Source organism: Rhinolophus hipposideros, assembly GCF_964194185.1.
Source record: "Rhinolophus hipposideros genome assembly, chromosome: X".
Classification (NCBI taxonomy): domain Eukaryota; kingdom Metazoa; phylum Chordata; class Mammalia; order Chiroptera; family Rhinolophidae; genus Rhinolophus; species Rhinolophus hipposideros.
The window spans coordinates 44,046,422-44,061,840 of NC_138046.1; positions in this window are offsets into that span (position 1 = coordinate 44,046,422).

The window sequence follows — 15,419 nt, forward strand, 5'->3', positions numbered from 1 at the left end:
ATCTTCATGGTCACATTGTTGTTTGGCAAATATCCAAACTTTCTTCTTTGGTAGAGGTAAGTCTTTGGATTCTGGTCCTTTCCAAGATGTTTTTAAAACCTCCCAAATTTTATGGCATAAGAAGATCCCCATAGAGTCTGTATAGAAGGCTGGATCCTAACCCTCAAACATCCCCTGGAAACAATATAATGAATGTAGTAGAACAAACAGTGGATTGAATGTCAAAAATCTAAGTTCTCCTCCTTTGTGTGTCACTGTTTAACTCAGAGACTTTAAACAAGTCCTTTGCATCAAGTTTTTGGTAACTCAGATGCAGAATGTTGAAGCCATTCTAGGTCATACTATGGTTGTTTAGAGGTCATACTATGGTTGTGTCTAGCTCACAAGGCCTAAAAATCTATTTCTGTAGTCTTTGTAACCAGTAAGAAAGATTTCTGTCAGCATTTTTATTCCATTTTAAAAGTCACATAAAGCTTATATTTTCCTATACCGTCGTGTCTGTGCTGGGTAGAGCTGCATAAAAACAAATAAAACAAAACTGAAAACTCAGGATAAAACCCTGGCTGCAGGTGCTTCTGTTCAGACACAACCAGAATAGCAGAGTTCATGGTGGTCCATGTCATGGAAATTGCCACCTGGGAGTGTTAGGAATCACCAGTAGAATTGATTAAGAAGTACAAATTGGTAGTAACAAAATAGTCATGGGAATGTAAAGCATAGGGAATATAGTCAATGACATGATAATAACTATGTATAGTGCCAGGTCGGTACTAGACTAGTAATGGAAATCACTTTGTAAATTATATAAATGTCTAACCACTATGCTGTAGACCTGAAACTAATATAAAATAATATTGAATGTCAATTGTAATTGAAAAAGTAAAAAATGGCGGGGGGAAAGGTAAAGGTGAATAAGAGGTTCAAATTCCTAGGTATAAAACAAATAAGTAATGGGATGTAATGTACACCATAGGGAATATAGTCAATAATATTGTGATAGCATGGTACTGTGTCAGATGATTGCTGGACTTATATCATGGTGATCACGTCTTTATGTATATAGATGTTGAAAAACTGTGGTGTACACCTGAAAGTAATATAATATTGTTATGCGGGAGACTCTGCTTGCTCCGCCATTTGTCACGGGAGGCAGCCTGCGGGGTCTCTGGTTCCACTCCCTGCATAAGAACACAGGATATGGCTAGGCCAAAAATGAACACCCACGGAGCCATAGGTAGGGAAGTCATACCACTATAGTCTCATAAGAGGTACTATAGTCTCACTGGAGGCTGGAGTCACATGACCTGCAATCTGCTGTCCACTTCGCTGCCTGCCAACCGACCGACTCTCTTTTTTTTTTAAATTTCTTAATTTATTTTTATTTTTTAAAAATTTTTTTTATTAGTTTCAGGTGTACAAGACAAGGTAATACTTAGACGTTTATCATTTATATCCCTCACACTGTGAACCCCCCTCCCCCCATCCATTATCCCTCCGATCTCACACCGAACCATCACATTATATATATAAAATTATAGTTGGCATTCATTAATGTTTAGCTTCTGGTGTACAATGCCATGGTCAGGCATCCACATTATCTCTGAGGTGGTCTCCCAAATAGGACGCATGTCCATCGGATACCCAACAAAATCTTTACAACATTATTGAATTTACAAATTAATTTTCAGAAAACCCTGAGGCCATCTTGTGGTTACCAGCTGCTTCCTAATCCCTTCACCTTTCCCCTTATCCCCAACCCCCCCCCGCCCCCGCCCATCTAACAACTCTCGGATTTTTCTTTGTGTCCTCAAAACTGTTTCTGATTATTTCATTCACTTATTCTTTTCTTTAGATTCCACATATAAGTGAGATCATATGCCGACCGACTCTCTCTTGACTCCTGACTCTCTAGTGCAGCTGAGGCAGTTATATCAGTGGCTAATTGGCTAACTGGTTATAGCTGATGGCCAATTAGCCGCAGCTGACGGCCATCTACTACCCGAGCCAGCACCTTTCTATGTGAGGCTGGTGAGGCCAAGAGCCTGGAAACTGCTCTCTGGGACTCTGTCCCCACAATATTGTATGTTATCTATATTTTAATAAATATATTTTTTAAAAAATAAAACAAAATAAATAAATAAACAAAACAGAAAAAAAAAGAATCAGCAGTAAACTGAAAGCACATTTGCTTGTTGAGGAGATAGAGGGGGAGAGGCCTTTGTGCAGACTAGTGAGTTTCTACTCTTAATTAAACTACTCCAGTTGCAGGACCAAACTGCAACTCATTTAGACATTTAAATGGCGTTCATATTTTAGTGTCTGAACATCAGCTTTGTGAATACCTATCATGAGCCTCAGTGAAAATTGAATAACATTTGCCTGACATTGTCACTGGCTTTTCTCTAATGTCAAAGATGGATTTGCATAATTATGCTGAAAGCCAGAAAACTGCACAAAACAGGAGGTTTCCTAGTTGGTGTTAGGTTTCAGTCATGCTCCAGCTGTGACTATCAGGATGAAGAAAATCTCTTTCAGAAATGAACAGTTACAGTGAACACTTTCTTAGACAGTATAGTAACAGCTTAACAACAATTTAACTTGCATACTGCTTTCCAAGGTCCAATTAAGATAGGCTCGATAAGCAACTGATTGACAGGCCAACATTCTGCTTGGTATGAAAAGGGCTTCAGAAAGAGAGTCCAAGCGATGTTACCTCATAAACCTCTGCTTGATTAAAATTCTTTTAAGCTGGCCAGGACGCCTCTTAGAAGCAAACTTCTAAAGACTGACACTGTAACAGGTGTGTATAATTGTGCAATGGTATCTTCCAAGGTCACTGCACATGTAAAATGTTTATTTTGAATGTGTGTACAAGGGAAAAATGTTGAAGTTGGTGAGGTCTCTTTGGTCACCAACTTTTATCCCTCCCATGGGGCACATGATAACCTCAGGCTCTCTTTCTCCAAATGATTTTTCATGATGCATCCTTGCTCTCAGAAATGGTGTGAGGACAGAGTCCCAGAGAGCAGTTTCCACACTCTCTGCCTCGCGTTGAGAGGTGCTGGCTCAGGTGGTTAATGACCGTCAGCTGTGATTGGTTGGCCATCAGCTGTAAGCGTTTGGCCAATTGGCTACTGACGTACTGAGGGGCTGTGTTGATTGGTTTGTTGGTTGGCAGGCAGAGAAGTGAATGGCGGACTGCGGATCAAGTGGCTACTACTGCGTGTGAATCACCCCGCCGCCAGAGAGAATATAGTAGAATGACTCCCCTATCTGTGGCTCCTTGGGTGTTCCTTTTTGGCTTAGCCATGTCTTGCGTTCTTATGTGGGGAGTGGGACCAGAGACCCCAGAGTCTGCCCTGCACGACAAATGGCACAGCGAGCAGGGTATGGTGCCAACCAAAACCTACGGAAGCATGGTGGAGCAGTTTGTGATGTAAAAGTTCAGTTTCAGAAGGCCCGAGAGGAGTTGCGCCAGGAATGAGAGGTGCGGTCTGACTGGGAGACTCGAGCCTCCGGATGGTTCACCTCCCTCATAGGCATAGAAGTCATCACCTTCCTTTTAGTAATGTGTTGCTGCTGTAGGCTCTGAGGGTTGCGAACATCTTGAACTGAGGCCTCCACCCAACCGGATGCCTAGCATGAGGAGCAAAATTCCGGCCAGGTAGGAATGGAGTCTGACTCTGGGCAGAAGGGTGTGTGGCCATCACACAGCGTGTGGTGTCCGGTGGCCACTGTTCTCAGGACTTGGACCCCCAAGGAGGGATGGGAGGACATGGATGGCTCTCCAGCCACCGTAGAGAAGGTCCTGCAGGCTCTGCTGAACGGTTGCCGGAAGAGGCAAAGGCTACAGCCAGCCACGTGGGCTAGATATTCCTCACGGCCTTGAGTCTCAACATGGAAAACGCGCCCAATGAAATAGCCCAGGTAAGACGTCATCAAAATGGCGGCGTGAGGTGAGCCTCTGTAAAGCACCCCTGGAATTCACAACTAATCGAACAACAACTCCACAAAGGTCTCCCTGCACAGCAGACAGGCAAGACGAAGAGGACCACTACTGAATTCACCTGAAGGTGAAAGAATTGTGAGAGCAGGGGAGGAGGGAAGGCAGAAGTGCGGAGACACAGCTGTGCAGGCGCAGGACGCAGACCTAGCTCAGTGCTCTGAGCTCGCTGAATCCTGGAACTACAGCAGCTGCGAGAGAGGAAAGAACTCAGACTGCTAGGGCTCCACTTATGGCCCACAGGGCTGAGGGGGCAGCATATAACACACATAAACCCAACGTTGACGGCAGAGACCTCAGAGAAAAGACCAAAGGAAGAAGGCTGAAAATGGTGCTTTAAGCACTTACTGCCGAGCAGAGAATGGAAGCCATTGGCATGGAGAATAGCCACCCGCTCCCTACTCTCCCAAAGCTCGCCCCACCCCCACCTGCCCAGCGCTAGAAGCGGAACAATAGCAGTGTCAGATCAAAAGAACAGAATATTTGCTGTTCTGAGAACTGTGGACAGCAGACAAAGATTCACAGCCCAATTAGTTCCGGCAAAGGGGAGGGAGCTGTGGAAGCGGGACCGGCTGTGATGGTGGATGCCGCCATTGCTCTGGGCCACCTCTCACAACTCACCCCATCCCTGGTCCCACCTATCTGGGTGGATCCCTGCCGGAGTAAACAGAACTGCTCAAACAAACGGGCTCTGACTCTGGTGCAGGAAGAACTTTGAAACTTCAAAAGCTCTCCAAATCCCCACAGGAACGTGTTTCCCTATGACACAGGCGAACTGTTAACAGAGGAGAAGCCGGTTTCCCAGGGAATCCCCCATTGTGTGAGAAGCTGGAATAGTGCAGAGAAAACATAGCACTACTGTGTGAGAGAGGAAAAAAAAGGCTGCAGTCAGAGAGAAAATAAAACATTCTAACAAGAAGTAGTAGAAAACAAAAGAAAGACCTCTTCCTATCAGTCTATTGCAGAAGCCACTCCTGTAGATGTCTAGGAAGAGAAATAATAAATCAGTAATTGCCATGAATAACCAAGGCAAAAAGACAGCTCAGAAAGAAAGTGAAAATTCTCCAGAAAAAGAACTTAGAGATATGGAAATATGTGACTTAAATGACAGACAATTCGAGATTGCAATTCTGAAAACACTCAACGAGATGCAATAAAACACAGAAAGGCAATTTAGTGAATTTAGAAAAGCAATCAAAGAAAAACATGAGCATTTTACAAAAGAGATTGAAATTTTAAAAAAGAACCAAATGGAATTTCTGGAGATTAAGAACTCAATAGAAGAAATTAAGAATGAAATAACCATCTTAGGTAGTAGAGTTGAGGAGATGGAGGAAAGAATCAGTGACATCGAAGACAGAAATCTGGAAATTACAGAGATGGAAGAAGACAGAGACTTGACACATAAAAGAAATGAAAGAACTCTACAAGAACTTTCTGACTCTATCAGAAAGAGAAATACAAGAATAATGGGCATACCAGGAGGAGAAGAGAGAAAGGAACAGAGAATATATTCAAACAAATTGTTGATGAGACTTCCGAAACTTGTGGAGAGAACTGGATCCTCAAATTCCAGAAGCAAATAGAACTCCTAATTACCTCAATCCCAACAGACCTTCTCTAAGGCCCATTTTATTGAAGCTGTCTAAAATCAACGACAAAGAAAGAATCCTCAAGGCAGTCAGAAAAAAGAAAGACGGTAACCTACAAAGAAAAGCCCATTAGATTATCATTAGATTTTTCAGCGGAAACTCTACAAGCCAGGAGGGAGTGGAACCAAATATTCAAATTATTGAAAGAGAAATTATGAGCCAAGAATAATATATCAATCAAAGATATCCTTTAGACATGAAGGAGGAATAGAGACCTTTCCAGACGCTGAGGGAATTTTCAAATACACGACCTGCACTACAAGAAATTCTAAAGGAGGCTATTCGACCACCATCAACAGGGACAATTTGTGGCAACATAAAAAGGGGGAGAGTAAAGGCCTGAACTGGAACATAGGAATGGAGAAAGTACGAATGCTGAAGAAAATGGAATACACCAAATATTCAATTTTCTTTTTCATAAACTTAAGGGTAACCACTCAAAAAAAAAATCCAGAAATGAAACATATACTGTAATAAAAGAAGAAACAGAGAAAAACATCACAGAATACCACCACACAGAAATAATAGACAACAACAAAAAAACAAGGAAACAATGGAGACACGGCCTTACCTGAAAACTAAAGATATAATGACAGGAAATCCTCACATATCAATAATCTCCCTAAATGTAAATGGAATGAACTCACCAATACAAAGGCACAGTGTAGCAGACTGCATCAAAAAACTAAACCCAAACATATGCTGTCTCCAAGAGACACATCTCAGCTACAAGGACAAGCATAAACTCAATATGAAAGGGTGGAAATTGACACTCCAAGCAAATGGTACCCAGAGAAAATCAGGTGTAGCCATAATGAATTCAGATGAAACAGACATCAGGGTGTAAAAGGTAACAAGAGACAAGATCGACATTTCATAATGGTAAAGGGGATTATACAATCAGAAGACATAACAGTCATGAATATTTATGCCCCCAATCAGGAAGCACCGAAATATACCAAGCAACTACTAACAGAACTAAAGGGAGAAATTGACCAAAACACAATTATACTAGGGGACTTAAACATTTCATTGACAGCTATGGATAGATCATCCAAACAAAAAATAAATAACAAAATAGCAGGCCTAAATGACAAATTAGATGAAATTGACATAAGTGACATATATAGAGCACTTCATCCTAAAACATCAGACTATAAATTCTTTTCTAGTGTACATGGAACATTCTCATGATAGACCATATATTGGGATATTAAATCAGCCACAGCAAATTTAAGAAGATTGAAATCATACCAAGAATATTCTCTGAACAAAAACTCATAGAAACAGACAATAGTTTAGTGGTTACCAAAGTGTAAGGGGGTGGGGTGAGGGAGATGAGGAAAAGGGGAATTCAAAAATATGGTGATGGAAGGAGAACTGACTATGGGTGGTGAACACACAATGGGATTTATAAATGATGTAATACAGAATTTTACACCTGAAATTATGTAATTTAATTAACAATTGTCACCCCAATAAATAAATTTTTTAAAAAAAGAATATTCTCTGATCACAAGGCTTTGAAATTGGATATCAACTTTGAAAAGAAAGCAGGAAAAAACACAAATACATGGAAATTAAACCATATACTTTTAAAGAACGACGGGGTGAAAAAGAACTTAGATGAGAAATGAAAAGAACATAGAAACAAATAAAAATGAAAATACATGCTAGCAAAATTTTGGGGATGAAGCAAAAGCAGTTTTAAGAGGGACATTTATATCATTACAGGCCTATCTCAAGAAACAAGAAATGTCCCAAATAAATAACCTCATGTTACAACTTAAAGAACTAGAAAAAGAAGAACAAGTGAAACCCAAGGTCAGCAGAAGAAAGGAAATAACAAAAATCAGAGCAGAACTAAAGGAAATAGAGAACGAAAAGACAATAGAAGAGATTAATATGACAAAGAGCTGGTTCTTTGAAAAGATTAATAAAATTGAGAAACCCTTGGCTACACTCACTAATATAGAAAGAGAGAAGACACTAATTAACAAAATCAGAAATGAAAAAAGGAGAAGTTATCATGGACACCACAGAAATACAAAGGATCCATCCAAGAATACTATGATGGACTATATGCCACCAAATTCAATAACATAGAAGAAATAGACAAGTTCTTAGAAACATATAGCCTTCCAAGGCTGAACCATGAAGAACTGGAAATTCTAAACAGACCGATCACCAGCAACGAAATTGAATCAGTCTTCCAAAATTTTCCCGAAAGCAAAAGTCCGTGACCAGATGGCTTCACTAGTGAATTCTACCAAACCTTCAAAGAGGATCTAATACCAATCCAGCACAAACTCTTCCAAAAAATTGAAGAAGAGACAGTACGCCCTAACTCATTTTATGAGGCCAACATTACCCTGATACCAAAACTTGGTAAGGACAACACAGAAAAAGAAAACTACAGACCAATATCTCTGATTAATACAGATGAAAAAATCCTAAACAAAATTTTAGCAAATCGTATACAACAATGCATTAAAAAGATTATTCATCACGACCAAGTGGGATTCATCCCCGGGGCACAAGATGGTTCAACATCTGCAAATCCTTCAATGTGATACATCACATAAACAAACTAAAGGACAAAAATCCTATGATTATATCATTTCATGCAGAAAAAGCATTTGACAACAGACACCATCCATTTATGATTAAAACACTTAATATAATAGGTATAGAAGGAAAATACCTTAACATAATATAGGCCATATATGACAAGCCCTCAACAAATCTCATAATTAATGGTGAAAAATTGAAGCTGTTTGCTCTATGTTCAGGAACACACCAGGGCTGTCCCCTATCACCTCTGCTTTTCAACATAGTCTTGGATGTCTTTGCCAGAGCAATCAGGCAAGAGAAAGAAATAAAAGACATCCAAATTGGGATTGAAGAAGTTTAATTATCACTCTTTGCAGATGACATGATGCTATATATAGAAAAACCTAAAGACTCCACCAAGAAGCTATTAGAAACAATCAACGAATACATTAAAGTTGCTGGCTACGAAATCAACGTACAAAAGTCCATTGCATTCCTATATACTAACTATGAAATCTTAGAAAAAGAAATATAAAAAAAAAACTCCCTTTGCAATTGCAGCAAAAAAAATAAAATACCTAGGAATAAACTTAACCAAGGATGTGAAGGACCTATATGCTGAAAACTAGAAGACATTTTTGAAAGAAATTGAAGAAGACACAAAGAAATGGAAAGACATTCTGTGCTTATAGATTGGAAGAATCAACATAGTTAAAATGGCCGTATTACCCAAAACAATATACAGATTTAATGCAATCCCCATCAAAATCCCAATTGCATTTTTTAAAAAATAGAAACAAAACTCATCAGATTTGTTTGGAACCACAAAAGACCCCGAATAGCCAAAGCAATCTTAAGAAAAAAGAACAATACTGGAGGTATCGCACTCCCTGACTTTAGCTTGTACTACAGGGCTACAATAATCAAAACAGCATGGTATTGGCAGAAAAACAGACACATAGACCAATGAAATAGTATGGAGAACCCAGAAATAAAACCACATAAATATGGACAGATAATTTTTGACAAAGAAGCTAAAAACATACAATGGAGGTAGACAGCCTCTTCAATAAATGGTGCTGGCAGAATTGAATAGCCACATGCAAAAGAATGAAACTTGACTGCTATCTGTCACCATGTACCAAAATTAATTCAAAATGGATCAAAGACGTAAGCATAAGGCCTGCCACAATAAACTGCATAGAAGAAAACATAGGTACTAAACTTATGGACCTTGGGTTCAAAGAGCATTTTATGAATTTGACTCCAAAGGGAATGGAAGTAAAAGCTAAAATAAACAAATGGGACTATATGAAACTTAAAAGTTTCTGCACAGGAAAAGAAACCATCGACAAAGTAAAGAGGCTACCGACTGAATGGGAGAAGATTTTTGCAAACAGTGCCTCCAATAAGGGGCAATATCCAAAATATACAAGAAACTCATGAAGCTCAACAACAAAAAACAAACAACCCAATTGAAAAATGGGCAGACAACCTGAAGAAACATTTCTCCAAAGAGGACATACAAATACCAAATAGAGATATGAAAAAATGCTCAACATCTCTAATTATCAGAGAAATGCAAATAAAAAACACAATGAGATGTCACCTCATCCCAGTCAGAATGGCTGTCATCAACAAGACAAATAGTAACAAGTGTTGCAGAGGCTGTGGAGAAAAAGGATCCCTTATACACTGTTGGCGGGAATGCAGACTGATGCAGCCATTATGGAAGGCAGTGTGGAGGTTCCTCAAAAAATTATGAATAGAATTCCCAGTGACCCAGTAATGCCTCTCCTGGATATCTACCCGATAAATTTGAAAACATTTATACATAAAGACACGTGTGCTCCAATGTTCATTGCAGCTTTGTTTACGGTGGCCAAGACATGGAAACAACCAAAATTTCCTTCGATAGATGAACGGATAAAGAAGTTGTGGTATATATACACAATGGAATACTAGTCAGCGATAAGAAAAGATGAAATAGGACCATTGTGACAACATGGATGGATCTTGAGAGTATAATGCTAAGCGAAATAAGTCAGACAGAAAAAGCAGAGAACTCTGTGATTTCACTGATATGTGGTATATAAACCAAAAACAACAAAAGAACAAGAGAAACAAATGAGAAACAAAAGCTCATAGACACAGACAATGGTTTAGTGGTTACCAGAGGGTAAGGGGCGTGGGAGAGGGAGATGAGTGTAAGAGGGATCAAATATATGTTGGTGGAAGGAGAACTGACTCGGCGGTGAACACACAATGGGATTTATAGATAATGTAATACAGAATTGCACACCTGAAATCTATGTAATTTCACTAACAATTTTCACCCCAATAAATTTATAAAAAGAAAGAAAAAAAAAAAAAGAAATAGCCCAGGTGCCAGACCAGGTGTCCTGGTTGGAGGCGCTGTAAGCTCATGTCTGTCTGTTAGAAGAGGGGCCACAAGGTGGAAACTCTGAGGCAGAGGCAGAGGAAGAATGGAGACAATGTAGCTTCTAACCTCCAAGCCCCCGCCAATCTTGAAACAAAAGGTAAACATGAGCAACACAGCTGTGACTGAGTTCACATCCTACACCCCTTACACTCCCACTGAGTTGCAGGAGCTGGGGAGGTGGTACCGACAGCGCCCTGGAGAGCCAATCTTGGCTTGGCTACTATGTTTGTGGGATGAGGGAGCAGACAACATTATCTGCTCCTCAGGCGAGATGGAAAAGCTACCCTTTGTGACAGTGCATCTGTCCCTGCAACAAAGGTTACAAATAGCCATAGGTTGGCCCAAGACCAGGTCAACCACTCTCTAATGGAATTGCTCATTGCTGTGGTATGCACATTATGGAGACAGGCTGGTGAGCTGCCAGACACTGTGAGTCAATGGCAGTCATAGATGGAACTTACTCAAATTATCTGTGAAATGGGTATGAGACATACTGTTTTCAACCCTACAGGGGCCGGATGATGAGCTTTTTACAGCCAGCATGAGAGATCTGGTTTTGGATACTGCACCTGCGAGTGCTTTTGGATCCTTGGTCACCATTCGTACACCCTATGTGGGGCAACAGATCCATGAAGTTACAACTACCATGGCCACCATAGGGGATGGTGAAAGCCAGAGGCAAAGCAAGTTAAGACAGGAGGTCCGAACAGTTGAGACCTGGAAACCCAAATCAAAAGTAAAGGGGCGAGGTCGCGGGCCTCAGAGAATAACACGCAGACAGATGTGGCGTGATCTCATGGCAGCAGGGTTTGATCGGGAAAAAATAGAGCGACAACCCAATGCACTCCTGCTGGAACTTTGGAAACAGTTGCATCCAGAACAGCAATTCCAGAGAAGCCTAAAGGAGAAGTCTGACAAAGCGTGACTCGTGTCCCTCCAACACTTCATACAGTCGCTTGAGGCTGACTCCTTTCAGCTTGATTAGGGGTGGGGACAAGGTACCGGATCAGAGGAGACGAGCAGGGACCAGAGGCCCCACGTGGAACTCTCCATACATTGGCCCCTTCTAATGTGCAGAGGGTTTTAGTCCTAGTTGACACTGGCGCAGACCATAGTCTTGTTTATGGGAACCCAAAACTGCTCCCCGGAACAGCAATCTGCATTGATGGCTCCAGGGGAAATACTGACTGTGAAAGCTGTTTCCTTACCACTCGGTATAGGAAGGCTTTCCCCTGTACCTATGAGATTTATGTCTCTCCTGTTCCAGAGTATATTCTAGGGGTGGACGTGCTACATGGCCTCAGCTTACAGGCGTCGGTAGGAGAGTTCTGTCCCCGGATCCGGGTTGTGAAAAGGGTGACATGCGGGCATGCTCACCACCCTCCTCAAGTGTTGCCGCAGCCCTGGTGCGTGGTTAGAGTGTGACAGTACCGCCTGCCAGGGCAGGAGGAGATTGGTCATACAATATTGGAATTGGAGAAGGCACATATTGTGAGGCCAATGCACAGTCCCTTTAACTCCCCAGTACGGCCGGTTGAGAAGCCAGATGGGACCTGGTGAATGACTGTGGACTATAGGGAGTTAAATAAGGTGATGCCACTTTTGCACGTGGCAGTACCTTCAATTCACGATTTGATGGATCGTCTGACTCTCCGCTTAGGAACACATCACTATGTAGTGGACTTGGCCAATGCTTTTTTCTATGCTTGTCGCATAGATTGTGAGGCGAGACCCTGGAGGGGTGGAGTGTGGGGACAGAGTCCAAGAGAGCAGTTTCCAGGCTCTTGGCCTCACGTGAGGAGGTGCTGGCTTGGGTGGTGAATGACCGTCAGCTGTGACTGGTTAGCCAATTGGGTACTGATGTAGCTGAAGGGCTGCGTTGAATGGTTGGTTGGTTGGCAGGCAGAGAAGTGAATGGTGGACTGCGGATCGTGTGGCTACTATTGCGTGTGTCTCCTCCAGCCACCAGAGAGAATAAAGTGGTATGACTCCCGTATCTGTGGCTCTGTGGGTGTTCCTTTTTGGCCTAGCCATATCCTGCGTTCTTATGTGGGGAGTGGGACCAGAGACCCCGCAGGCCGCCCCACACAACAAATAGATCTGAAGCCTCTTAGTGTAAAGGATCACTTCTCTTAGTCTGAAAAGTACGTGTTTGTTTTTTGTTTGTTTTGTTTGTTTCTTTGTTTCTTTGTTTTGTTTGTTTGTTTTTTGAACTTTCAGCTGTAAATAACAGGTCACATTTCTATGATTTTAAATAACACACAAGTACTTGAAATACATTAATAAGAAAAATTTTGAGAAGAGTAAAATTATTTTTTTTCTAAATTAATGTTTATTGGGGTGGCAATTGTTAGTAAAGTTACATAGGTTTCAGGTGTACAATTCTGCCATATGTCATCTGTGTATTACGTTGTGTAACACCGACACCCACAGTTCACCACCCACAATCAGTTGTCCTTCCATAACCATATTTTAAATCCCTTTTACCCTTGTCTACAACCCCCTCACCCCATCCTCCTGTAACCACTAATTTATTGACTGTATCTATGAATTTTTTTTCTTCATTTGTTTGTCTTTATGGGGATAGAGCCTGGAGTGCAGTTTCCAGGCTCTCGCCCTCACGTGGAAAGGTGCTCATTCAGGTAGTAAATGGCCATCAACTGTGATTGGATGGCCATCAGCTGTGGCTAGTTGGCCGTCAGCTGTAATCAGTGAGCCATTGGCCACTAATATAACTGCCGTGGCTACTCTAGCAGAAAAATGGGGGCTAACAAGAAGATGGTGGCTGGCAAGCACAAATTGCAGTTAGCAAGGGGTTGGTTGGTTGGCAGAGAAGCAGACAGCAGATTACAGATTGTGTGGCTCCTGCTTCCTTTGTCTCCAACCCAGGTGCCAGGGAGACCATAGCAGTATGACTCCCCTATCTATGGCTCTGTTGGTTTTCCTTTTTGGCCTCTGTGTGCTTATGAGAAGAGCAGGAGCTGAGACTGAGCGTGACAACCTGCATGACAGTCTTGTTCCTTTGTTGTTTTCAATTTTACATAACATATCAGAGAAATCATATGGTTCTTGGTGTTTTCTGCCTGACTTATTTTGCTTAGCATTATTATCTTGAGATCCATCCATGTTGTCCCAGATGGCACTATTTCATCTCTTCTTATGGCAGAATAATATTCCATTGTATATACATACGACAACTTCTTTATCCATTTATTTACTGAAGGACACTTTGCTTGTTTCCATGTCTTGACCACAATAAACAAAGCTGTAATTAACATCGGAGCACATATATCTAATGGATAAATGTTTTCAGATTCTTTGAGTAGATACCCCAGAGAGGGATTTCTGGGTCATATGATAATTCTATTCTTAAGTTTTTGAGAAACATCCAAACTTCCTTGCATAGCAGCTACAGTAATCTGCATTCCCACCAACAGTGTATGAGGGTTCCTTTTTCTCCACATCCTCTCCAACACTTGTTACTATTTGTCTTGTTGATGATAGCCATTCTGACTGGGGTGAGGTGATATCTCATTGTGCTTTTTATATGCATTTCTCTGATGGTTAGTGATGTTCAGCGTTTATTCATATATCTATTGGCCATTGGTATGCTCTCTTTGGAGAAATGTTTCTTTAGGTCCTCTGCCCATTTTCTAATTGGACTGTTTGCTTTTAGCTGTTGAGTTTATGAGATCCTTATATATTTTGGATATTAGCCCCTTATCGGAGGCACTGTTTGTAAAAATGTTCTCCCATTCAGTTGGTTGCCTCTTTATTTTGTCGATGGTTTCTTTTTCTGTGCAGAAGCTTTTAAGTTTCATATAGTCCCATTCATTTATTTTAGCTTTTACTTCCCTTGCCTTTGGAGTCATTTCATAAAATGCTCTTTGAACCCAAGGTCCATAAGTTTAGTACCTATGTTTTCTTCAATGCAGTTTATTGTGTCAGGTCTTATGCTTAAGTCTTTGATCCACTTTGAATTAATTTTGGTACATGCTGACAGATAGCAGTCCAGTTTCATTCTTTTGCACGTAGCTATCCAATTCTGCCAGCACCATTTATTGAAGAGGCGGTCTTTCCTCCATTGTGTGTTTTTAGCTTCTTTGTCAAAAATTATCTGTCCATATTTATGTGGTTTTATTTCTGGGTTCTCAATTCTATTCCATTGGTCTATGTGTCTGTTTTTCCGCCAATACCAAGCTGTTTTGATTATTGTAGCCCTGTAGTACAAGGAAAAATCAGGGAGTGTGATACCTCCAGTATTGTTCTTTTTTTTTAATATTGCTTTGGCTATTCGCGGTCTTTTGTGGTTCCAAACAACTCTGATGATTTTTTGTCCTATTTCTTTAAAAAATGCCATTGGGATTTTAATGGGGATTGCATTAAATCTGTATATGGCTTTGGGTAATATGGCCATTTTAACTATGTTGATTCTTCCAATCCATGAGCACGGAATGTCTTTCCATTTCTTTGTGTCTTCTTCAATTTCTTTCAAAAATGTCTTATAGTTTTCAGCATATAAATCCTTCACATCCTTGGTTAAGTTTATTCCTAGGTATTTTATTCATTTTGCTGCAATTGCAAAAGGAATTGTTTTTTCTATCTCTTTTTCTGAGATTTCATTGTTGGTATGTAGGAAAGCAATGGACTTTTGTACGCTGATTTTGTAGCCAGCAATTTTACTGTATTCATTGATTGTTTCTAATACCTTTTTGGTGGAGTCTTTAGGGTTTTCTATATATAGCATCATGTCATCTGCAAAGAGTGA